The sequence below is a fragment of the Equus przewalskii genome, chromosome X (assembly GCF_037783145.1).
Source record: "Equus przewalskii isolate Varuska chromosome X, EquPr2, whole genome shotgun sequence".
NCBI classification, from domain to species: domain Eukaryota; kingdom Metazoa; phylum Chordata; class Mammalia; order Perissodactyla; family Equidae; genus Equus; species Equus przewalskii.
The window spans coordinates 62830711-62856107 of record NC_091863.1 but is presented as its reverse complement, the minus strand read 5'-3'; the positions used below and the strand labels follow the sequence as shown (position 1 = coordinate 62856107).

Here is a 25397-nt window from a genome sequence, read left to right as displayed (position 1 = left end):
AATATCAATATTAACAGGAGTTTGGAAGACACTGATTCCAACCCTCATGGATGATTTTGAGGGATTCAAGACTTTGGTGGAGGAAGTAACTGCAAATGTGGTGGAAATAACAAGAGAACTAGAATTAGAAGTGAAGCCTGAAGATGTGACTGAATTGCTACAATCTCATGATAAAACTTTAATGGATGAGGATTTGTTTCCTATAGATGAGCAAAGAAAGCGGATTCTTGAGATGGAATCTACTCCTAGTGAAGATGCTGTGAAGATTGTTGAAAACACAATAAAGGATTTAGAATATTACAAAACCTTAGTTGATAAAGCAGTAGGAGAGTTTAAAAGGATTGACTCCAATTTGAAAGAAGTCCTGCTGTGGGTAAAATGCTGTCAAACAGCATTGCACGCTACAGAAAAATCATTCATGAAAGGAAGAGTCAATTGATGCTGCAAACTTTACTGTTGTCTTGTTTTAAGAAACTGCCACAGCCACCCCAACCTTCAGCAACCATCACCCTTTCAGTCAGCAGCCATCAACATAGAGGCAAGACCCTCCACCAGCAAAAAGACTGCAACTCACTGAAGGCTCAGATGATAGACGATGGTTAGCAGTTTTTAGCAAGAAAATATTTTTTAATTAAAGCATGTAGATCTTTTAGACATAGTGCTATTGCACACAATAAAATACAGTATGGTGTAAATATAACTTTTACATGCACTGAGAAACTAAAAAATTTATGTGACTCTCTTTATTGCAATGTTCGCTTTATTGCAGTGGTCTGGAACTGAAACCTGCAATATCTCCTAGGTATGCCTGTATTGCTGGTGGAAATGTTAAGTGTTCCAACCACTTTGGGAAATAGTTTGGCAGTTTCCTAAAAATGTAAACATAAACCTACCACACAATTCCACTTCAAGATATTTATCAAAGATAAATTAAAGCTTATGTCCATACAAACACTTGTACACAGATGTTTATTGTAGCCGTATTTGTAACAGCCAATAAGTGAAAACAACCCAAATATCCATCAACATGTGAATAAATAAACAAATTGTGGTATATTGATACAATAGAGTCCTGTAATAGGAAGGAATGAACTATCAATACCGTCTATAATGTGGAAGAATCTCAAAATAATTATGTTTAGTGAAAGAAGCCAGGCAATAAAAACGTATATAAAATGTAATTCCATTTACATAACATTCTAGGATATGCAAATTAATATATAGAGACAGAAGGCAGATCATTTGGTTGCCTTTGAATAGAGTTTGCAGAGAGAAGCAGGAGGAAGGGTTTCAAAAGGGAACAAAGAAACTCTTGGGAGTGGTGAATGTGTTCCTTATCTTGATTGTGGTGCATGTACTTGAAAGTATCCATAGTCAAACCCTATTAAATTGTATACCTTAAATATGTGCAGTCTACTGTATGTCATACATACCTTAATAAATCTGTTTTGAAAAACAAGCTGAGCAAAATAATCTCAGCTATTTATCAAGTTCATGACATAACCAGCTGAAAAATAATTTCAAGTGACTTGAAAACAGTGTTTTCATTGTGCTTATCTAATGGATATGTCCTAAAGACTAAAAAATTGTAAAGAAATGTTATATTGCATTTAGTAGTCTTGTCAGTAACAATATCGATCCATAAGTTTAAAACATTACATACACACACAGGCATATATTTCAGTCTAAGAGAAAATAGATACAAATATAAAATCAGAGTTAGATAGAATTCCTATAATATTTTAAGTAGAAATATCTGTAAGATATCGGGACTTTTTTCCCTTTTAAAAACTATATATATAAAATTTCCTCGCTTTATCTACCAAAAAAGTCTAAAAGTAATGCCATACGTGTATCAACGATGCTCAGATTGTGATCTGTAAATGCCATTATCACTACAAAGAACTAGAAGCTTGGAGAAATAGCTGCTTCAAAGTCTGAATCAGGAATATATCAGATGATCCTTAGATATCTTATCATACCAGACAGCCAGGAAGCTATCTAAGATGACTGGAGTCATGTTAAAAACACACAAAGGCCAACTTTAAACAGTATCCACTGGCCAATGATGGGGCTATTTAAATATTAAGTGTCAATAAGATTAAAAACTGTAACACATCAAATATATATCAAACACAAAATACATCAAATACATACAAATCTATCTATTCATAAAGATACATAAACCTCACTAGTCACATTTGGAGGTTGCTAGCACACCAACTCCTTATGGTAAAATATATTAATAAATATATTACAATAAATAAACAATATAGTAGTAAAATGAAAAAATAAGGCATGTATCCTGCTTTTCCTATAAAGAAACTTCAAGGTTTACCAATAGTTGATGAATTAATTTCTCTTTATAGAAGAATTTCAGGTAATAAATACAGAAGGACTGATACATTAGAAATTTATCTTTTTTCAACTTCTAATGAAATTAAGAACCTTGGCAACAATCATCAAAGTTGATTGGGGAATTTTTCAATGAATGGATCAGGCTGACAAATCTTGAACCCACTGATCAATTTAAGGAAATTATATTCATTCTATTTTAATACTATATGAAGTAAAGAGCATCACCTATGAAGTACTTTTGCTAAAATAATTAAGAGTGAATCTAACTCAACCTCTAAATCTATTGACTTAATGGAGATCGGGAGATTAGAAGGAACATGTTAAAAAATATCACAAAGATACAGTCAACCAAATCCAGAGACTTAGAAGTTCTACAGGACAAATTACACACTTTCTTAAACAAATGAGTCGCTTGTCAAAGGGGCAGAGTGAACCTGTTAGAGATTAAAAGAGATCTATTAATCTAACACAAACACATGACCTTGATTGGATCTTGTTTCAAACAAACAAAACATAAACATATTTTTTTGAGACAATAAGGGAAAGTGAAATATACTGTTTTTTAAATAACATTCAGCAATTATTGTTAATTTGGGGATGTGATAATGATATCGTGGTTACATTTTATCTGTTAGCATATTGAAGTATTTGTGGGTGAAATGATAATATGTCCAAGATATGCCTTAAAATTACTCCAGAATAAAAAGTAAGTGGGAGTGAGGAATGGATGAGCTAAAATTGCAAATCCTGATAACTTTTTAACTTGGGTGATAGATATGTAAAGATTCATTATATTTTTTACACTTTTTTATGTTTGAAAAAATAATAATAAATTTTAATAAACAGATGCGTTCATCTGCCCAAGTAGACTAGAAAGCAACCTTGCCTACTACCTATGAAAGTCCTATGGAAGTATTTGAACTGTAAAAGAACAACTTGGTTGAGGGTTGCTTTGCAATAATGACTGAAATCAAACAACTTAGGCATAAGTTTTAGTTTTCCTGCTTACTAACTGTACCACCATGGGAAAGTTGCATAACCTCTCTAAACAATTTTCTCAGTGTTTTAATGGAAATAATAATGCTACTAACTTCATAGAGTATTATGAGGTATAACTAAAATAACCCATGTAAGTATTAGCATGGCATATTTTAGCAGTGCATGGCACATAAAAAAATTAACTGCCTTTATTAATCTATAGCCTCAAGCTCTATTTTGAAAGATGGTAAATCTGTTCAAATCACTATTTGTAGTATCACAGATTTCTGAAGTTGGATATGATCTACAGAAATCATCTGTACCTTCAGAGAGTTTGAAATCTAAGTCACCAGAAAGAAGTGTTTATTCATCTGCAACAGAGACCATAAAGATGCCATAGGCCCTATTTTCCCTCACTTAGATAATTGTTTCTCCATCTTCCCCCAGGACCCTGCCTTTTATTTTAGCCAGATATTTAAGTTTAAAAAACAAAACTATATACAATTCTTTAGAAAGAGTGACAATGCAGAATGTAGTCATATTCATTCACAACACTTTGAACGTTATAACTACTTCACACTCTAATGTAAGAAGTAGTACTTATAAATGATAAACCTAGGGAACAAGGATATTGTATTGTTATACCATTTTGAGAAAATAATTTGGATCACATGTAAATTGGCATTAAAATGTAATATTTATCTATTATTATTAGATATTTATTGCTGTAATTGCTTTCCAGCTTTTCTTTCAAGAGCTCAAAGTAATTTTCATATCTATTGAGCTCTATTCTCTAAGCCTCTCCATCACACAGTAACTCTGCCATCCAGCATGCTACCAAACAGAATGCTTTTGACATTTATGTTAACTGGCATTTCCATTACGTTTATTTATCCAGGGTTACAAAATGTACACAGGCAAAAATTGTCTTAAAAGCAATGACCTAAAAATATGCGAGTTTAAATCAAACCATTTCTAACATGAAAGTAAACTTTTAAATTTCAAAATGAGATTGTACCTGTTCATGTGCAAATTTTTTTTTTCGGTGAGGAAGAGAGAAAGACAGGATTTTAATGAGCTTAGGAATGCCCATATTTCTGAATTATCAAATAAATATTACATACTCTTCAATCTAGATGTATTTGGTCTATTTTATCATAATCTAAACTTTTAAGAATTTGGCAGTTTTCTAGCAAAAATAAATTAATAAATGAAATACCCAATTTTTGTAATTTTCTAAGTAGCTTAGAGTTTACTGTAAAAAAAAAGTATATTTAAGAAAATGTCATCATCTTTCAGGACGCTTGGGCATCATGTAATGCACTGCACTATCTATTAAATAGAAAATGTTAAAGTACTTTTCTATGACTAACAAGTCTGAATGTGACTGAAACACTGATGTCATTTCATTTACCCTGACAATATTTCTGTGACATATATGGGGAGCAAGATTCATTTGGAATGATAAAAAGAAAAGTAACTAGATTTATTTTATTTGTGTGACTAATAAAATAATATGTACTGAAAAAATCTTACCACTCTCCTGATTTTATAAAGATTTGTGGTCAATATTTCTTGAGTATTATCCATACAGTCTTGATCCAGAGGTGCTGAGGATGTGATTAACATGGTTGTTTCATGGTTGTGCCTGCAAAAAATATATACATATATATCTGGATTCCTTATAAGGATTCAACACGTAAATATATGAATTCCACAAACACATTCATGAAAGCTGAAGTATCAAAAAATAGATGCATTATAACGATGCTCTGAAAGGCTAATTGAGGGTGGGGTGGTGAGTGAGGAGTGTAGAAAGGCACATTGAAAAGCAGAACTCTCAGCTTTAAGGGTAGCAAATCCAGGCATTCAGGGAATTTTTACTCTTAAATCCATTTATCTCAGTATTTAAAAATATACTTGCATATCTAGACTAGTAGATATATAAGCAAAAATATTTCCAAGGAGAGTTGTGTTCATGAGTGCTAAAACATTTTCTTATCCATACCATTGTAGACTCTATATACAACCAAATAAGTGTATATACAGTGTTGATAGTACATGCTCAAAAATGGCTTTAATAAAGATATAGATAGAATTTCAATAGATTGAAATTTAACTTAAATTACTTACTCATTATGCAAGGAAAATGGCAAATCAAATTAACTTTGATGACTGAGACCAGGCATCAGAATTATGCTGTTTCATACAAGCATTTCAAATGGGCTTTGAGATTTTTCTTTTTTCTCCCTTTTTAACCATTTTTAAATGTACAATCCTGTGGTATTAAATATATTCACAGTTTTGTGCAACCATCACCACCATCTATCTCAAGAACTGCTTTGTCTTCCCCGACTGAAACTGTACCCATTAAACAATAACTCCTGATTTTCACCTTCCCCTAGACCTCAGAAACCACAATTCTACTTTCTGTCTCTATGAATTTGCTTATTTTAGGTACCTCATATAAACGGAATCATACAGTATTTGTCTTGTTGTAACTGGCCTATTTCACTTAGCACAATGTCCTAGTGGTTCATCCATGTTGTAGCACGTGTTAGAATTTCTTTCCTTTTTAAGGCTGATTACTACTTTGTTGTATGCGTATACTACATTTTGTTTATCTATTCATCTGCTAATGGCCAGTTAGGTCATTCCACACTTTGTCTACTGTAAACAATGATGCTTTGAACAAGGGTATTCAAATATCTCTTCCAGTCTCTATTTTCACTTCTTTGGATATATACCCAGAAGTGGAATTGCTGAATCACATGGTAATTCTATGTTTAACTTTTTGGAGGAATCATCGCATCATCTTCCACAGTGGCTGCACCATTTTACATCCTAAACAACAATTATAAAGGTATCAATTTCAGCACATCTTTGCCAATACTTGTTATTTTCTATTTTTTTTAATAGCCGCCCTAATGGATATGAAGTGACTTTGAGAATTTTCTTGAGTATGCTATCATCTAATGATAATTGAACTGACTTTTCCTGTATACACAAACTTACAACATTTTTATGATAATCTTGTAATTAAAAGTTTATTCTCCATTCAAATTCTGAAAGATATTATCATTAATAAATACATATAAAATCCTAAATATTTAGCATGCTTCTTATCTTAATATTGCCATATATATATATATATTATTAGACCAAGGGAAATTTAAATATTTCTATCATCATTTCAGAGAATAATGAGAGCCAATCTGTATAATTTAGATAAAAGAGGATTCACATTTAGGATCCTGAATTAATCAGAATTATTCTGTATATTTCTCAAATACATTAAATATATATTGAGCCCTCCATTGCGTTTTAATTACATAGACATGGCTTGTTAAATAAGAAAATACTCATGATGATATCCTTCCTAATTATATACAATGCCTAATTTATTACAGCTTAGCTAATATTTCTATCTTTGGTGCAAGAGGTTTTCTTCATAGTCTTTGTTTCCCTTGGCTTGATTGACTCTAGTGGGATAAATCTAAAGTGTGAGCACTAGAGACATTCTATTTAAAATTGAAAATGCGCATATCAATTGGTATCATATGACAGATTCATTCACCTATCAAAGATCTGAACTTTGTACAGTGAAGGAAACAAAAGATGTAAAAGACATGGCCCCTGTCCTCAAAGGACTTAGGACCAAATTGGAGAGGCAAGACAAAGAAGTGGATAGAGATCAAAGCATGTGCATTGACAGTAGAGTTCAAATTTGGCATGAGTATGTGTATAAATACTACAAGAAAATTCAAATTTAGGAAATAAATAGGAAAAAGTGGAGTTAGAGAAGGCTTATATGAAAATATGCACCGTGAGCTGGTCCTGAAGAAATGGGGGTATGTGTGAAAAAAATGTCGTTCTATGTAATGGGAGCATCATGAATAAAATGTATGGAAGAAAATAAGGAACTCTGTAAGAGATTTAGGAAAAAGCAAGTTGGGTAGATCTGGGTCAAGGATGGCGAAGAGGGGGTAGTTGACAAAGGGCTTTAAATACTAAGATTAAATGTTTAATTTGACATAACATCACAAAAAATGCATAGCCTAAATATATCTATGAGGAAATAATAAATCCGATTTTAGTGATATTCTACAAAACAAAACAAATTTTTAAAAATGCCAGTGCCATTAAAGACAACAAAAAGCTGAAAAACAGTTTTAGATTAAAGGCAATTAAAAAGATATGACAACTAAATGCAATGTATGATCTTAGATCAGGAGGAAAAAATGCTATAAAAATCATTGCTGGGACATTTGGCAAAATTTTGAATATGGAATTATATTAGATAACACTATTGTATCAATTTTAAACTTTCTGAATTTGATAAATAGTTGTGATTATGTACTAGAATGTCCTTTTCCTTAGGAAATATTAATACATGCTGAAGTATTTAGCAGTGAATAGTCAGGATGTTTGCAACTTAGTCTCAAATGACTCAGTAAATGATAATTATAACATGTGAATATGTAGACAGAGAGTGGTAAAGCAAAGGTGGAAAAGGTAATAATGAATCCAGGTAAAGGGCACATGTGTATTCATTGAACTATCTTTGAAATTCTGTATCCTTGACATTTTTAAAATATAAAGTTCAAAAAAGAATATAAAGCTTGATTTGGTCCTATATATTGGTTAAATAAATTATTTCTTATCAATATAATATATATTATGTGGTCATTAAAAGTCATTCATATGGTAGGAATAAGACAGCAAAAACATGAATTTCCCCTAAAATAACCTAAAAATGTCATTCATTTATAATAAAATCCCAACATATTTCTTTTTACAATTAGAGTAATCAAGTATTAAAATTTGAAGAAAAGACTGTAAGTTGAATTAGTCATGCTTGTATGTACACATCCTTAGATCATAATATTAATGACTTATGTGTTTTACATGAAGAAAGCCATTATATGTGTAGAAAATGTATACCAGAAAATCATGAACTGTGCCACATTGAAATTAGAAGCAAAATGAACACTAAGTGCTCTTCTTCTCTTTGATTAAAATTCCCAGATTTTTTCAATATTAATAAATCTAAGAGTATCTTAAATTACTTTTAATATTTTCTATATTTCCATATTTCTGTTATATTTTATAGCAGCCTGCTTGGGATAAACAACAATTCAAATTCTATTTCCATAACAAGATAAAACCAAGTGATATAGAGTTCACATTTACAAATTCATTCTAGTGTTAAGAATTAGTATGATAAAGAAACCCAAAACACTCATAATCATAATTTGGACTAAAAACATTCATAATTCAAAATTATTCAACCTGGATAGTCCCTCAGAGATCACATAAACAGCCCTTTTAATTTACTGATTAGGAAACCAAGGCCACAAAGACTTTCCTAAGATAATTTAGAGGGTCTGGCCTCATGGCCAAGTGGTTAAGGTAGCGCGCTCCACTTCAGCCACCCGGGGTTTCGCCAGTTTGGATCCTGGATGCAGACATGGCACCACTGATCAAGCCATGCTGAGGAGGCGTCCACATACCACAAAGAGAAGGACTTACAACTAGAATATACAACTATGTACTGGGGGGGCTTGGGGGAGAAGAAGAAGAAGAAGAAAAGAAGATTGGCAACAGATGTTAGCTCAAGTGACAATCTCAAAAAAAAAATTCCCTTAAAAAAAAACATAATGTGGGAAGCTGGGTAGTAATAGAACAAAGGCTAGGATCCAGATTTTCATTGCTCTTACCCCTTACTGAAAGAACTGATTTCTTGATTTTCAAATTATAGATGGGCACAAAATAACAAATATGTATTCAGAAGTCATAAAATGAATGTCTCCTTTTATTTGGAGAGAAATCCAAATATAAAAGACCTAACATGTAAAGGCCTAACATATAAGGGTTAGTTTCAGTCAACAACATCACCAAGATGATATATAGACATCTCACCCAAAGTGAGAATTTGTTCACTCACAGTTGGAGACATCTCTCTTCTTTTTGTCACATCTAATAAGTTAACAAGAGGACAGATATTCATCCCCTACAAAATGAGGAACAAAAATACCACATTCCTTTCATATGATGTTAGCACTTGAATATTTCTCTGGTGTGTGCATGTATGTGTGTCTGTCTCTGTGTGTGCATGCGCACTTGTCTAAATGTGACCATGATCGGAATTTAGAACATGGTCTTAAAATTCAGAAAGATCATTGGACTAGCACCAGAGAGAAGTGCTGGGATTTTCTCTCCCAAATATCAAGATACATACTGTATACAAAAACCTAGGTCATCTAATAAAACCTATAAAAAATATTTAGCATCATATTTTAAAAATAGAAAGCAGTAGTCTAATCACAGAGCCAACATGCTGCAAGAGACTTTCATTTCAATTTCTGCCAATTATCTCAGGCACATCATTTTGTCCTTATTCATTATCCATTAAGAATGAGATTACAGTCCTCTTGTCATGTTACTTTAATATTGTCTTGAGGCATAATAAAAGAAGTAAACATTCTATATTAATAATTATTCATTAAGTTGTGCCACAATATTCATTGAGCATGCGTTATGCGCCAGATTCTGTATTAGACACCAGAGTTACAATGGGGAGGTAAAGTCAAAAGGGCCTGTAGCCCTACAGAGCTTACAGTGTATGTAATATCTCAGGGAGAGAGCCGTTAGTCGAATAATTGAACTAATGAATGAACAGTTACAACCTGAGATAAGTGTTCTGAAGGAAATGAAGCTGGTTTATGACAAAATTTTATTTATTTATTTATTTATTGAGGTAACATTGGTTATAACATTATATAAATTTCAGATGTATATCATTGTATTTCAACTTCTGTATAGACTACATCATGTTCGCCACCAAAAGTCTAGTTTTTATCCATCATGGTACAAATAACTCCCTTTACCCTTTTTGCCCTCGCCCATTCCCTTCCCTTCTAGTAACCACCAATCCGTTCTCTGTATATATGTGTTTCTTTAATTTGTCTTCCACATACGAGTGAAATCATACGGTATTTGTCTTTCTCCATCTGACGCAAAGTAACGCATTTTAAACTGAAGGGTGAGGAAGTTTTTCTAAGGATGTGACACCTAAGCTAAGATCTGAAAGATGAGTAGACAGTAACTACATGAAGGGGAAAGAAGCATTCCAGGCTGAGGAAGAAATATCATTGATAAGGTCCCTAAGGTAGGAGAAGGCCTGGCACATTAGAGAAACTGAAAACCCTGTGTGGTTGGGCTGTAGATTGTAGTGAAATCATATTATTGTTAAGACTAGAGAGATAGGCTGGAGTTAGATAATGCAAAGCTTTTCAAGCTGGGTTAACTATTTTTTTACTTTTTTCCAAGATTAATGAAATGGCCTGACCAGATTCAGGCTTTACAAAGATCACTTTAGCTGTAGTGTGAAAGAAGTGTAGAAAATGAGCCTTAATGGATATGAGAAGAATGTTTTGGAGAGCATTTTAGCATTCCAAGTAAGAGTTGGTAAGAGCTTAGACAAAGATGTTGGCAGAGGAGATATAGAGAAACAGATGTGGTGAACAAGTAGACATGAAGGGAGAGCAGTGTGATGAGAGGGAGGTATAAAAAATGATGATAAGATTTCATGCTTGAGCAAAAGCGGTAGAGGATATTAATACTCAGCTAAAAGTAGAAATCAGATTAACAGGAAAAATTAAAAGTTAAATTTCAGACATAAAAAGCTTAAGATTCCTGTAAGATATCTAAGTGAGGATATCAAGAAAACAGTTGACTATATGTTCTAGAATTCAAAGGAGATATTTAGACTGGAGATCTAAATTTGTAAGTCATATGTGTAGAGTCAGTAAATGAAGCTGTATGTAGGTATGGATGAGATCATCAGGGAAAGAGTAAAGAATGAGAAGAGAAAGGGGCCCAGAGGAATCTTGGAGGAAGTCAGATATTTAGTGATGTAACAATGAGAGTAAGCCTACAAAAGAGACAGAGAAAGAGGAATCAGGAGGTAAGAGGAAAATCAGAAAGTGAGTTGTCACAAAACACAAGAAACAGAATATTTCAAGAAGGTGGGAGTTTAACTCAAGTGAAATCTTGCTGAAAGCTCAAGTGAAATGAGGATGGAAAATGCCCATTAGTAACCTTAACAAGAGAGGAGAGAACAACAAAGGCTATGAGGTCAAGGGAAAGTATACTTTAGTTTAATTGTATTGTGTTTTAAACAGGAGTAACTCAAGCCTGTTTAAAGTTGATGGGAAAGATCAAGGATCTAGCTGAGAAGAAGAGTGTGAATATATGTGAGAGAAAACAAATGATTGATAATGCAAGACAAGAAAAGAATAGATTAAAAAAGAACAAAATCGTCCCATTTGCAACAACATGGATGGACCTTGAGGGAAATGTCAAGTGAAATAAGCCTGATAGAGAAGAACAATCTCTGTATGACTCCATTTATATGAGAAATTTTAAAATGTAGACAAAGAGAACAGATTAGTGGCTACCAGGGAAAAGGTGGGGTGGGGGTGGGCACAAAGGGTAAAGGGGTGCACCTACAACATGACTGACAAACAATAATGTACAACTGAAATTTCACAAGATTGTAACTTATCATTAACTCAATAAAAATTTTTTTAAATAAGAAAAGAATAGGTTGCAGAGCATAACTTGAGATAGGAGCTCCTAGCTCTGTTGTAAGAAGAAGAAAGGATAGGAGCAGATGCGGGTATGTTGGAAATTTGAAGGAGTTCCCGTGGATGGCTACTGTAAGCCAAGTTGCTCTTTGGAGATTTCCCTTTTTTTGGGTTATAGGAATTTTAGGAGTGAATGGAATCTGAGATGATAAGGTAGTTCTCAGTCATTCTTAAAATATGGGGAGGGGGAATTTTTGGTTGTCACAATGACTGTCACTTACTACTGGCATTTAGTGGGCAGGGATCAGGGATGCCAAAGAATAAAGAATTGTTCTAACAAAAAGCTAATAGTGATCACATTAAGAAACCCCTCATTTTAGAGATAAGAAACCTGAAAACAAGTTAAAAGATTCTTAATGTCAATAAAGTAAGTTTTAAAGATGAATAACTCTTTAGCTCAGATTGCATAATTCTAAATCGCTCTTCTATTATATTGCAACATCAATTCACGAATGAGAAATCACATTTGAAGTTCCAAAAATTTTCCTAAAGTAGAGTAAAGTAGTTAAACTAGTTAGAAGTCAAAATGATTAAAATAAAACATCTTCATATATGCACAAGTCTTAAATTTTTGAGTGTCCTCTGGGATGAGAGAGGTTAGCAGTTTAAATCGTGTTCTTAGATTTTTGTGCTGAGAGGTAGCCCCGCTATGTTTTTTGATGTGGTTATCTCATTGCCTGATCTTCTGGAAAAATGAACATATTGCCAGTGCTACTAGTAATAATATGAGAGAAAATCAAATGTGTCAGAAGTCTCATATTTAACCTTTAAAATAAATTATGCTGATTAGGTAATAAGCTTAAAGAAGTCAAAAATCAGTGTGTACTTTGCTTACTGTTGTATTCCAAGCATTCTGAATGCTACCTGGCATATAGTAGTCATTCAATAAACATTTGTTGGCTACATCAACAACATTAATGTAAGTAATATGAGTGAGAAAGTGAAATAATAAATGTGAAAGCACTTTGCACAGTGTTATGCAAATGCGTGGTCTAGTTAAAACTGAAAATTGGACTATGGAGAGCACTGATTGGCCACTATGTCTGATAAAGATTGAGTATTAATCTTACAATCTGTCTTTTAGATCACAGTCACATAGGATCGTTTGAATTACAGTTATGTTTATAAGAGCAGAGGATAGGAAAAAACCTGTATAAACAGCTCTTATCTAGCAGATTATTGCTATTTCTACCAGATCTGGTCCACAAGCTCGGATTTTTCCCTTGGGTAGACACTCTGAATTTAAAGCCATGAGAAGGATAGGGATAACGAATTCCACATATTCACTATTAGAGAAATTTGCCTAGTTATGTCATTTTGAGAGTCTGAATTTATATTTATTCTTAAATCCTTAATTAAACAGATTGACTACATAGTCTAAATTCACTTAACACCTGATTCTACCTGCCTGGACCTGACATAACAGTGCCCTAAATTGGAAATATAGTAATTGGAATATTAGTTTTGTAGACTTCGAATGCATGCATATTTAAAAATACCATTAAATGATCTAACAGCAAGGGTGAGTGATGTTTGTTTGTTCATCTTCTATAGACAGAGAGAAGAGAAAGCAAGAGTGAAACTAAAATGGTAAAGTAAGGAGGAGAGAAAATGGAGAGTTAGAAATTGTCCAAAATATTAAGTTTTCCTTTGGTTTTTTAAACCAAACTATGGTTGAATGAAAAGTAAAAGAGGAGTGGAGATTTGTCCTAGAGTTTACATGTGGGAACAAGGGCTTTAAGAAAGAAAGCTATCAACCAAAGTCAAAAACCTGAGGTGGAATATGGAAAAAAATGGCTGTAAACAAACAATAAAACCTACTGCTTTCAAGTGAGCTTTCACACTACTTTGTCATTTTCAAAAGACTTCGAAAATGCATTCCCATAAAGTTGCCATTTTCACCTTATTTCATAAATGTGGAAAGAAGCAGATAATAATTTCCATTAACGTTAAAGTTGAAACTTAAAAGAAATTCAGAGGTGTCCTAGCTCTTCATCAGCTCTTTGGCACTTTTAAATGACAGAAATGCCTTATTGTGGCCCTGATTTCTTTAACACACCAAAAGAGCATGTTTCCACAGAGATTCTTTACCAATTTGGAACTATGCAGTTTTTTGTAAATGCATCTGAATTACCAAAAGTCAGGGGATCATCCTACTTACAGGGTTTCCATATGTAATTTTGTGTAATTCTTGCTTTTTAGGCGACATTTGAGTTGTGAGCTCCCACTAAATTTATTCTGACATTTGAAAAATTATGATACAATGCTTTCATGGGATAGAACTACATCCTTTTAACAGTGCTTATCACGAGCAAAAAGCTTCCCAGTGTGAGCGGGTCTGCCTAATGACCTGGTCTTTTTTAAAAGGGTGACTCCATATTTGCATTTTTAAACCCATCCACACTACTCTCCACCCTCACTTATCTTAATTCATTCCACTCAGTCTACTAGGGATAGATCAAAATTAATGCTTCTGAAAGAAAGATGTCAAACCAACCAGACTCGGTGACATCTCCCCATTTAGCTCAGTTTATGTATTTTGTACTATTATACTCTGTCAATTTGAAGAAGTAAAATACCGTCAAGAGACAAAATTTTATGCCATGTGGCTGAATCTCTGTAGTAACTAGCATATCTGGTTAAATGAAGCATTGAATAAATCAAGGCCGCGGTTTAAAAAAAAAAAACATGGCCTTGATTTCAAAGATTTATATATGTTCATAATTCATATCCATACTCCAAATTAACTTTTATTTACTATTTATTCATTTATTTCTTTTTTTCACAGATGTTTATTGCACATTTCATTGGAGCAAATATTATACTAGACTCTGATTACATAGTGGTGAATAAACCACACATATTTCCTGCATTTATGGGACTAATAACATAGTAGAGGAGACAAACATCACACAAGTGGAAAAGAAAATAACTAAATGATTAATAGATGGATCCATAGAAAGTTAAATAGAAAGACAGGTAAATAATAGGTAGATAGATATAGTAATACATTCTATGAAAGTGTTAAAAACAAGACAATAAACCCCAAATGGGAATGCTTATGCTACACCCCACATCAGCAGAGACTTAATTACAGTTTCAGCTCTCCCAAAAACGGAATCTTAAACTGGTCAATCAAGAAGAGCCTAATCAGGGCCCGCCCCCGTGGCCTAGTGGTTAAGTTCAGCACATTCCACATCGGCAGCCCAGCCTGGTTCCCAGGACAGACCTACACCACTCTGTTAGTGGCCATGCTGTGCTGGCCCACATACTAAAAACTAGAGGAATATTGGGACAGATGTTAGCTCAGGGTGAATCGTCCGCAGAAAAAAGAAAAAAAAAAGAATCACCTGATCAGCACTAGTTAGGTAATCTGTCAGATAGACCCGTGCCATCCTCTTGCAATAACTGTGCAGTAGGAAACCTTGCAATAACCAGTGTGCTTTTTTGCCTAGTCACTTCTTTGTTCTTGCTCCCCTCTGCCTGTAAAAGTCTTTCATTTTGTATAGCTCCTTGGAGCCCCTTTCTATCTGCTAGATTGGATACTGCCTGGTTCATGAATCATTGAATAAAGCCAATAATATCTCTAAAATTTATTCAATTGAATTTTGTGTTGTAAAATAAAACCAATCAGCTATCTGAAATTGACTCAGTCGAACTTTGTTTTTTTAACAAAGGAAAAAATCCACGGTGAAATGATACAGAACAACAAAGGAGTGGGAATCCATGTAAATAGAGCGTTCTCAGAAGGCTTCTCTGAGGAGGTTGTATATCTGCTGAGAATTAAAAGATAAGAGGAAGCCAGACATGCAAGCAACTTAGAAGATGGTGTTTTAGGGAGAGGAAATAACATGTTTGAAAGCCCCAAGATAAGAAAAAGTTTGTCACATTTGAAGAAGTTAAACAGGCTGTTAAAACACAGTGGACAAGAAAGAGAATGGCCCCAAAACATGAGGTTTCAAAAGTACAAGTGAACCATATTTGTTGCAGCTTATAACCATGCTAAGTTTCTGGGATTTTACTAAAAGTTCAGAAACAAGCAATAGAAGTATTTTTGGAAGGTAAGTAGCAAAGTTTGTCCTTTTAAAAAATTGGTTTTGGTCCTGTGGGAATAATAGATTGAAGGAGGAAAGGAAAATAGGGAAAATTTTAAGGCAGTTCAGGAAACAGATGATAGTACCTTAGACTAAGAGGATGGCAATAGGAATAGAGAATAGCATAGAGATTCCACAAGGAGACACATACAAGAAAATTCATGGCAACAACATTTGTAAAAGCAAAAAAGAAAAGAGAAAAAAAATCAATTGAAATGACAGTGCATAAATAAATCGGTGTATAACCATAAAATACAATATTGCAGAGCAGTGAAAATAAGGGGTTACTACTCACAACTATATGAATAAATATTACTAATATAATGTTATCAGGCAACATTCCAAAAGGCTGCATGCAAAATATAAACATACACACACACACATCCACTTTTATAAAGTTAAAAAAAATTTAAACAAATCAATATATTATTTATGTGCATGTGTCTATGTGGGTAATATGTGATTTCAAAAACTACTTTTTAAAAGGCAAGAGAATGGTAAAAAATACATTCAGGATATCAGTTACCTGAGAGAGGGAGAGGCAAGGAAACAGGATGGGCGTGCATTGCATAGGTTATTGTTAACTTTCCCTTTCTCAGGTTGAGTGCTGGATTCACAGTTATTAAAAGTATAAAATCAATCAATCAATCAATAACATGTATGGGCCAATGATTCTAGTGTGTTGTGAATCAAAACATATTAATACAATTCATTCTATCTGGTAACGTCTTTCTAAAAATCAAATACATGGTTTGAAGATATATTTTGGAGTTAGAAACACAAGGTTTGATGTGAGGGATTTAAAAAGTAAATAATCAAAGATGTATCCTGTATTTCTTGCTTTAGTAACTGGGTAGATGTCAGTGCCATTGACTCAGATGGAAGGAGAAGAACAGATGAGGATAAGATTTGTCCTTTGTGGACATATTGGCTGTGAAGTTCCTGTGAGACATACAAGTGGAATTATGAAGTAATAGTTGAATATACACAGCTAGACTTCAGAGTAGATATCTGGACTAGAGGTAAACATTTGGAAGTCATCAGATTTGTATTGCCTTTGAAGCCATGAGAATAAATATAATCACCTAATGAAAAAAATGTAGTGAGAACAGAATATTCAGGACCTAATTCTGGAGAACTCTCACATTTAGAGGCTTAATAAAGGAGGATCAGCTTGCAAAGAAGACTATGAAATGTCCAGAAAGGCAGAAGTACTAGGAGGGTATGATGTCAAGAAAAGCAAAAAAGAAAGTATTGCTAGAAAGAGAGAGCAGTCTACTGTATGAAACTCTGCTGACAAGTTTCATAATATTAGGACAAAAGAATTCAACCTAACTTGGCAATATGGAGGCCCGCAGAGCCTTTGGCAAGAACAATTTTGATGGGACAGTGAGGACAGAATCCAAATTGTAGTTAAGTGGAATTGACAGGTGGAGACAGTATGTGAAAAGTCTCTTAAGTGCCCTTGGTCATAATAATAGTAACAATATACCTTACAAACATAAAGTGCTTTTAAACTTATATTTCTATTTGATCTTTATAACAAAACAACCCTGAAAGATTGGTCCTGTACCCTAGTTCTACAAAAAAGGATACCGAGTAATCAGTAACATGTTCGAGATTAGAAATCTCATTAGGAATAAAGTTGTGATTAGCACCCAGGTATTGTGATTTTAACTCCAATCCTTTTTTCCCCTCAAGAAGACAGGGGAAAATGGCCAAGTGACTACAGAGCATTTCCACTATATCACAGAAAAAAATTTATAAGACATGTTCTACTGATGGTGGACCAGGCACTAATCTTCCTGAAGCACATCACAGCAACTTTACTAATCGCCGATAAGTAGAATGTAATATTGTAATTTTATACTTTTCTTCCCAATGGGTTTTAATTCATATACAAAAAGAACATTGCTGCAAATATTCTAACCACTAGATGGTGCTGGAATGACATGAGAAGTTCTCTACTGTACACTCTCTCTTCAATTGCAATTGTCCAACAACTCCCCAAACACCTAACTTCACCCAAACTCTCCAGTCAGAGTCTTAAATAGATTACAGCATTATTTGAAACAATGGGAAATGTAAATGTCAAATGATGAAGTCTCTAGGAGTAATATGCATTTGAATACTTGGGAGAAATGTAAAATTAAAGGACAATATGAGTGTTATTGATAAATTATCAGAGATATTAAGAATTCTAAAAGATATAGGAATTGGAAGTTAATTCTTTAAAATTACTTTGCATTTTGAAGTAAAATTTTGCTACCTGACACATATATTAAACTGAAGGTCAGCTTAGATGAAAACATAATTTGATTTTGGGCTGATTTAATACAATTAATGAATTTTTAAATGAGAAGACAATAAAGTAGACTCAGTCATTTACAAAACAAAGAAAATATATTTAAAACTTAAGAAATCATCTCACCCATTTAAAAGAAATAATTATTTTGTTTAAAGGGAAGTCTGCCAAATTCATATATTCTTGCTTATATTATCCCACCGCGCACACACACACACACACACACAAATATCCAAAATCATTATCCTAGTTTAAAAAATTTGGCCAAAATTTGAACAACTATCTCATTTAGTTACTGAATAGGTTTTTAGACATTTTTTCCAAGATTCTTTTGGCCAGCTTTATAGAACTGAAGTGTAGTGAATTAGCAATTAGAGAGAAACAGTGATATGTACAGGCCAAAGAAATAATTCAAGAGAAAAATTAGAATGAAATTCTTAAAGCATTTTCTTTCCTCTTCTGCTCTGAACCTCAACCTTATCTTTCCAAGTCACTAAAATGCAGTATTTGTTGTAAAGCTATTGGTGTCAACCACTTAAATAAATGACGCATTCTCCTATTCCTGTATTGATTTAAAAATAAACCCCATCTCAGCTTTTGTATATGTCCTGTTTGAGTTATGGTAGAAATTATTTCACATGCTATAATTGTCTCTCCTAAATATAAACTACCTCAGTTCAAGATCCTGAAAAAGAATATTGGCCCATTTATTTGCATCTAAGTAGAAGATTTCAAATTGTACTACTTTAATAGATTTTTACCTGCACAATAACAGTAACAAGAATAACAACTATGATTGCTGCAATAAAGAGCTTCTTTCTGGAAAACTCTGGCAGCAGAAAAACAAGGGAGAAACAGATTGCTCCCCTCAATCCTCCATAGGCTATAATAACTTGGTCTTTTCTCATGACTATTCATATGACATTTGTTCACAAGGAAAGTCAGCACAAGAACTCCCACATTTTCCAGTAAGAAGAGTAGTTTAGTAATTAATCAACAGAAAGAAAAAGTTACAAATGCGTTATAATAAATTAGTGTTAAACTACATTGGAATTCTAAGGATTTGTGATGAATAATTTAAAAGCCTAAACTAAACTATTAAAATGTGTACTTCCTAAAATTACTTTGAGAGACTTGTCTTTAAGCAGTTGATTTTGTTTTGGTTTTTCCTTTTGATTCTTCTCAGTTTTTTAGAATGAAAGCAGTACAGCTCCTTTCCTTAGGCCCATGTGTATTATCTGGGATATTCTGCAAATGCAGTCTCTACAATCAGTATATAACACTTCTCTTCAGTCTTATACATACTACAGAGCTGACCCAAGCTAACGAACTAAAACCTAAGTAATGTGACCTGTGCTGGTTTTAATCTTTAATGAGCCAGGCCTCTAGATAGTTTAAGGCTTTGAAGAAAAGTGGTTTTTCTCCTGCCACCTAAAGTCTAGAGTTATGAAACTCATGTCTCAGCCAAAGTTTTTTATTACTCACACTTGTCTATAGTCTCAAAAACTAATCTTAACCATGAGAGAAGTAAGTGCTCGGTCATGTAACAGTACTATTTGAAGGACACTGGTTAAATCTTTGTCCCACAGATCTCACTCCTAGTGATTACATTCTGAATCTTACTATGAATGAGTTTATCAGATAATTTACTTCAAGACCAGAAACAGAATACAGTTTTCCTTAACAGATGGGCTGAAAGCAGGAATCCTTACACAAAATTAGAGCTGAAATAAGTTGGCCAAGAGACAATTTAGCCAAAATTGATTCGTTTGGAAAAACATCCCAGATTGTCTTCATTGGACTATATGGCAATTTGGAGAGCCGTGGGAGTAATCTTGCAGCCTCTATAAATGATTAAGAATTTTGGTCAATTTTTCTATTTTTAAAAACATTTTAATTCAATTTAAATATTTTACACAGTTCCAGAAAATGAAAACATAGTTAAATTATTAGAGCAGGCATAATTAACTTAAAATAAATAAAAGCTAAATCCACTGAAAATGTCAGCTCTATCAATTTTCTTTTGAAAAACTCTTTAGGTAACTTTAGCTCTTTTAATTCTCTTTTATACCCGTAATCCCACCCATCCAGAGAAAATTATTATTAACGCTTCAGAATAAAACTAAAGCCACATATCACTATGTTTATGTCATTATTTTTCTAATAGTTTAACTACTACTCTACTGTTGAATATTTAAGCTGTTCCAACAATACCTAACATATATAATAACATTTCTAATCATCCTTACGCTATATGAAAATTACCAGAACTCAAAGCTAGTGATAGTATATTTCTTTGGAGCCAAATCATCATTTTGGCTAAATGGAAAAGTCATCCAGTATACTTTCAGTCAAACTGCATTTAGTCAATTTATGTGTATTACTTCAGTAATGTTGACATGTTGCCAGGATGCTGACTTTTCAGGTTTATCACTGATCGTATGTGGTCCCCAAACCAACAAGAATTAGAATACTCTGACACATCAACTACTGAAAACTTCTAATTTAACAGATTGAAAAAAATATCATTTTATATGGCTAAAGCCAAACGGAAAAAAATACCATGGTCTCCTATGACCAGCTCATGTTTCCTCTGCATAACTAGGCACAGTATTAAGCTAAATTGTGATGCCAGGATTATGGAGTTAAAGATATCTCATTGTCTATATTATGGTAAAGATTTCTTCCTCTTCTCTCCTCATACTAGAGTTAAAGATTATCTACACGTTATAGTTCAGAAATAAAATAGTATTGGAAACAAGATTCGTTTCATCTCCTGAGTTTTCACACAAAACTATATATACAAACCTATAGGGGCCGCCCCATGGCCAAGTGGTTAAGTCCGTGTGCTCCGTTTCAGCACCCAGGGTTTCTCTGGTTCAGATCCTGGGTGCGGACATGGCACCGTTCATCAGGCCATGCTGAGGCAGCATCCCCAATGCCACAACTAGAAGGATCCACAACTATGTACAGGCGGGCTTTGGGAGAAAAAGAAGAAGAAGAAAAAAAGAAGATTCCCAACAGATGTTAACTCAGGTGCCAATCTTTAAAAGAAAATAAATAAATCTATAGAAATCCTGGCCTTTGTATCTAATGCTTGCTTTTGTTGGGTCTTAATGTTTTATAGAAAAACCTCTTCAATTATCCCTGCTTTTATTTTCTGTCAGCTATTTTTCATAGTGCATGGGCTCAAAGTAAACTTTTGGTCCAATTTTATTTAAAAAAGATGTTTAGATGAAAAACATTTTACAACCCTAGAGAGATTTTCCTGTGGGCTTAGAATAAACTAGAAATTGCCTTCTATGAACTTGAATGACATTTAGCTGGTGGTTTCAGTGTTAATGTACAACTTAAATACATTTTAATGGATAATAAAGCATACCCTGGCCAGCTTTATTATTCATCCTTAAAGCCCTAAGCAATTTCCCCAATGTGCCCCTCAGTATTGCTAGAGTAAGTTTCATAGTCTTCAAAGAAAAATCTACAATGAGTCTGTTTATCTGTGGAGGAGGAGGAAGGTAGAGATATAAATGTCCAGAAAATATGATAAACCTATAAACTGAATTTCTAAGCAGACTATAAAATGTAAGATTAAAGAGACAGCTCAGTTTAACTAGCAACAAAGCTGTGATGTTTTCAGGATGAAAAGTATGCTGCACATGTATATTTCACTTCATCACCAATGGACTACGTTTTTAAATGTAAGTGTTGAACTGAGAAGAAAGGTTAGCTGCAGCCAATGGTAAAGTCATTTTGCAAGTGTGGTTTGGCTCACCAGATGTCACCCAGCCTTCACCAGTGTTTGAGGAAAAGACACAAATGGTATATCCTTTCCTACTGGAGTCAACATTCCCCAAGACACAGCCAATACTTTAATGGAATTGGTCCAGACATTAGCAAGATATATACACGTGTGGTTTAGGATGGGAAGTTGGAACAATAATGCTGAAGGCAGTGGTGATTTTTACTCCTTCTTTGTAAATTGGGGTGAGGCAGGGAGATGTAAACATTCAGAAGTAGAAGAATGAGAGAAATCTCTCAGGTTTCATCCTAGCAATAGCAATAATATTGAGTATTAATTCTTAGTAGTAGTACTAAGAGCATCCATATGTTTGTTTTACTATACCATATTGTAATAGCACTAGTATTTATAGTAGCAGCAGCAGTAATAGTATCATTAGCAGTAAAAGCTAACATTTACTGAAAGTTTATGATGTGCCAGATCTATGCCAAGCTTTTTGTCTACATTATGTCATGCACTTCTCACAGAGGCTAGCAGAAGTTGATAGTATTACCACCTGCATTTTACAACTAGGAATCTAAGGCCTAGCATGATCATATAACTTTCTCAAAGCCATAAGGCTAAGGAGTGGAGCTAGGATTTGAATTCAGGTAGTCTGATTCCAGAGCCTGTTTCTTAACCTTGATATTATGCACCTCCAATATAACTGGAGATATAAAACAGTCAGCTTATGAGAAATAAAGCAAATATAGCATTTAAAATATTGGAATTTTAAATTGCTTGCTCCTAATGCAATCTCAAGTTCAGTTGACATATTTTACGTAAACAAAAATATTCATCATACCTAATGCTCTCCAAATAAGACAGAAAAGTGGCAATGAAACAAATGTAAGGCCAACACCACTCATGGTTCGTTCCAATCGTAGAAACACCAAGAAGATGAAGACAAGAGTGTCACTAACACTACTCCACATCTTCGTGAAGTAATTGATAGTGGTATGGGATTTCTGAGAAATGTTAGCTTCCACATAGTATTTCATGCTCATAGCATAGGCAATAATTCTAAGGAAGGAAAAACTGTGTAAGAGTAATACTTGCATTTGACTTTAAGGAAAAGTGATCACATGAATGTTCTTGAAGACCAAATCAGGATTTCTGTTACTCAAGGTGCCTTACTCTGCTCCAGAATATGAAAAACACGCCACTTCCCCAGAATTTATACAATAACATTTCTAAGACAATCAAATGCTTAGCTTTCAAAATAAACACCATTTTCTAGGTCCTGTTGTGTGCTGAGAACCACCTGCCTTCTTTATCGTCTTTAACATTGTCTAATCTGTCCTCCTTAAACAAGTTTGCACTGACAGATTGCAATCATTAGTTTGCAGCAAATCACTAAGAGGCAGAAATACATCCTTGTAGCCTCTAAAGCACAATAGTGTTATTAATAAAGCATTTTTTGATGCTTGGGTAGGTTTTTACTGTTTTATTCTATTCGCTATGCTTTCAAAATTATGTTTTTATAGTCTTGTTTAATAATTCTTTCCAAGCCTTCCTCAAGGGTATTTCATTGCACCTTTCAACCCATCAAAATGGTTTCTGACCTGCAAGACTTTCTTCCTATTCTTAACTCTTTCAAGGGTCAGATATTTAGATATTTTCCTCACAACTGGGAGGAGGGAGCAGGGTAGGGGAGAGAACATTGTATATGAGATGAGCAACAATATGTTGGCAACTCACACTAAATTATTTTAAAAATATTCTCTACTAGAGATGTGGGGGAGGGTGATTGCCATCCACATAGCTGCACTCATTTCAGAGAAGACAGAAGTTCTTCCACCTCTAGTGTAACCTTTTCAGAATGAAAAACTCCCAAAAAATGACTTACATTAAAAGCCATACGAGTGAGAATTCTGAACTAGAAATCTGGGGTTCAGACTGAGGATATGGGTCAACTTTGTTAAATCCTCAGTTTTTCTCAGGACCAAACAGCCCAGACTAAACAAACAATTCTAAATCTTGTACGATGGCGCTCAGGGCATAAAAACCATAGGTTGCTAATCCTTAGTTTAGACTAATCTACCCCGGAATTCTACTCTGAAAATGGCCAGAGGATTACCACATGTAAAACCCAAAGGAGGTAAAGCAGTAATCTGAAAGGAACTAGATTAAAATTTCAGCTTTGGTTAGTATGGAAAACAGTATGGAGATTTCTTAAAAGATAAAAATAGAAATACCATACAATCCAGCTATCCCACTGCTGAATATTTATCCAGAGAACTTGAAATCAATGATCCCAAAAGATTTATGCACCCCGATGTTCATGGCAGCATTATTTACAATAGCTAAGATGTGGAAGCAACCCAAGTGCCCTTCTACGGATGAATAGATAAAGAAGATGTGGCATATATATGTATATATATACAACGGAATACTACTGAGCAATAAAAAAGACAAAATCATCCCATTTGAAACAACATGGACGGATTTTGAGGGTATGATGTTAAGTGAAATAAACCATACAAAGACAAATACTGCATGATTTCACTCAGATGTGGAAGATAATAAATACATGGATAAAGAGAACAGATCAGTGGTTACCAGAGGCGGAGGGGGTTGGAGGGTGGGCAAAAGGGGTAAAGTGGCACATATGCATGGTGATGGACAAAAACTAGACTACCAGGGGTGAGCACAATGAAGTCTATTCAGAAATTAATAAAGAATAATGTACACCCAAAATTACACAATGTTATAAACCATTGTGATGTCAATAAAATTACTGGAAAAAAATATTTGAGGTCTAGTTAACCCGGACTCACAAAAAGAGCCTTGAAAAAAGGCTCTTTTTGATTCACCTTAAGCTCATTTAATATCAGTAATAATTAATTGACAGTTTTCCTTAAAGTTACTTCAGACCCTCTGGGATTGCTCCAGTCAAACTAAATCCACGGAATTCAGTTAGAGGCACATTGATTTAAGACAGTTAATGACTTAAAAATGCCATTTGAAAAGCTTAATCCTTGTACTTTTTTTGACCTACAGATGAAGTTAAAATATGCATATACATATATATACTTAAGTGTAGCTAACATTTCTTAAGTGCTTATTTTGTGATGAGAATATTGTCTAAGTGTTTTATTTCAATTAATTCTCAGATTGGCTTTATGAGGTAGGCACTGTTACTTTCTCTGTGTTACAGGTGAATGAGGCCTAGAGAAGTTAAATAACTTTCTCAGGATCACTTGGCGAGGAAGTAGCAGAGCTGGGAT

At 33.8% G+C, this 25397-nt stretch overlaps 1 pseudogene; it reads right to left on the bottom strand.

The window, feature by feature from the left end:
* Nucleotides 1–743: 743 nt before the first annotated feature.
* Nucleotides 744–25397, bottom strand: part of LOC103563654 (sodium/hydrogen exchanger 2-like) — an 84263-nt pseudogene continuing 59609 nt past the window's right edge.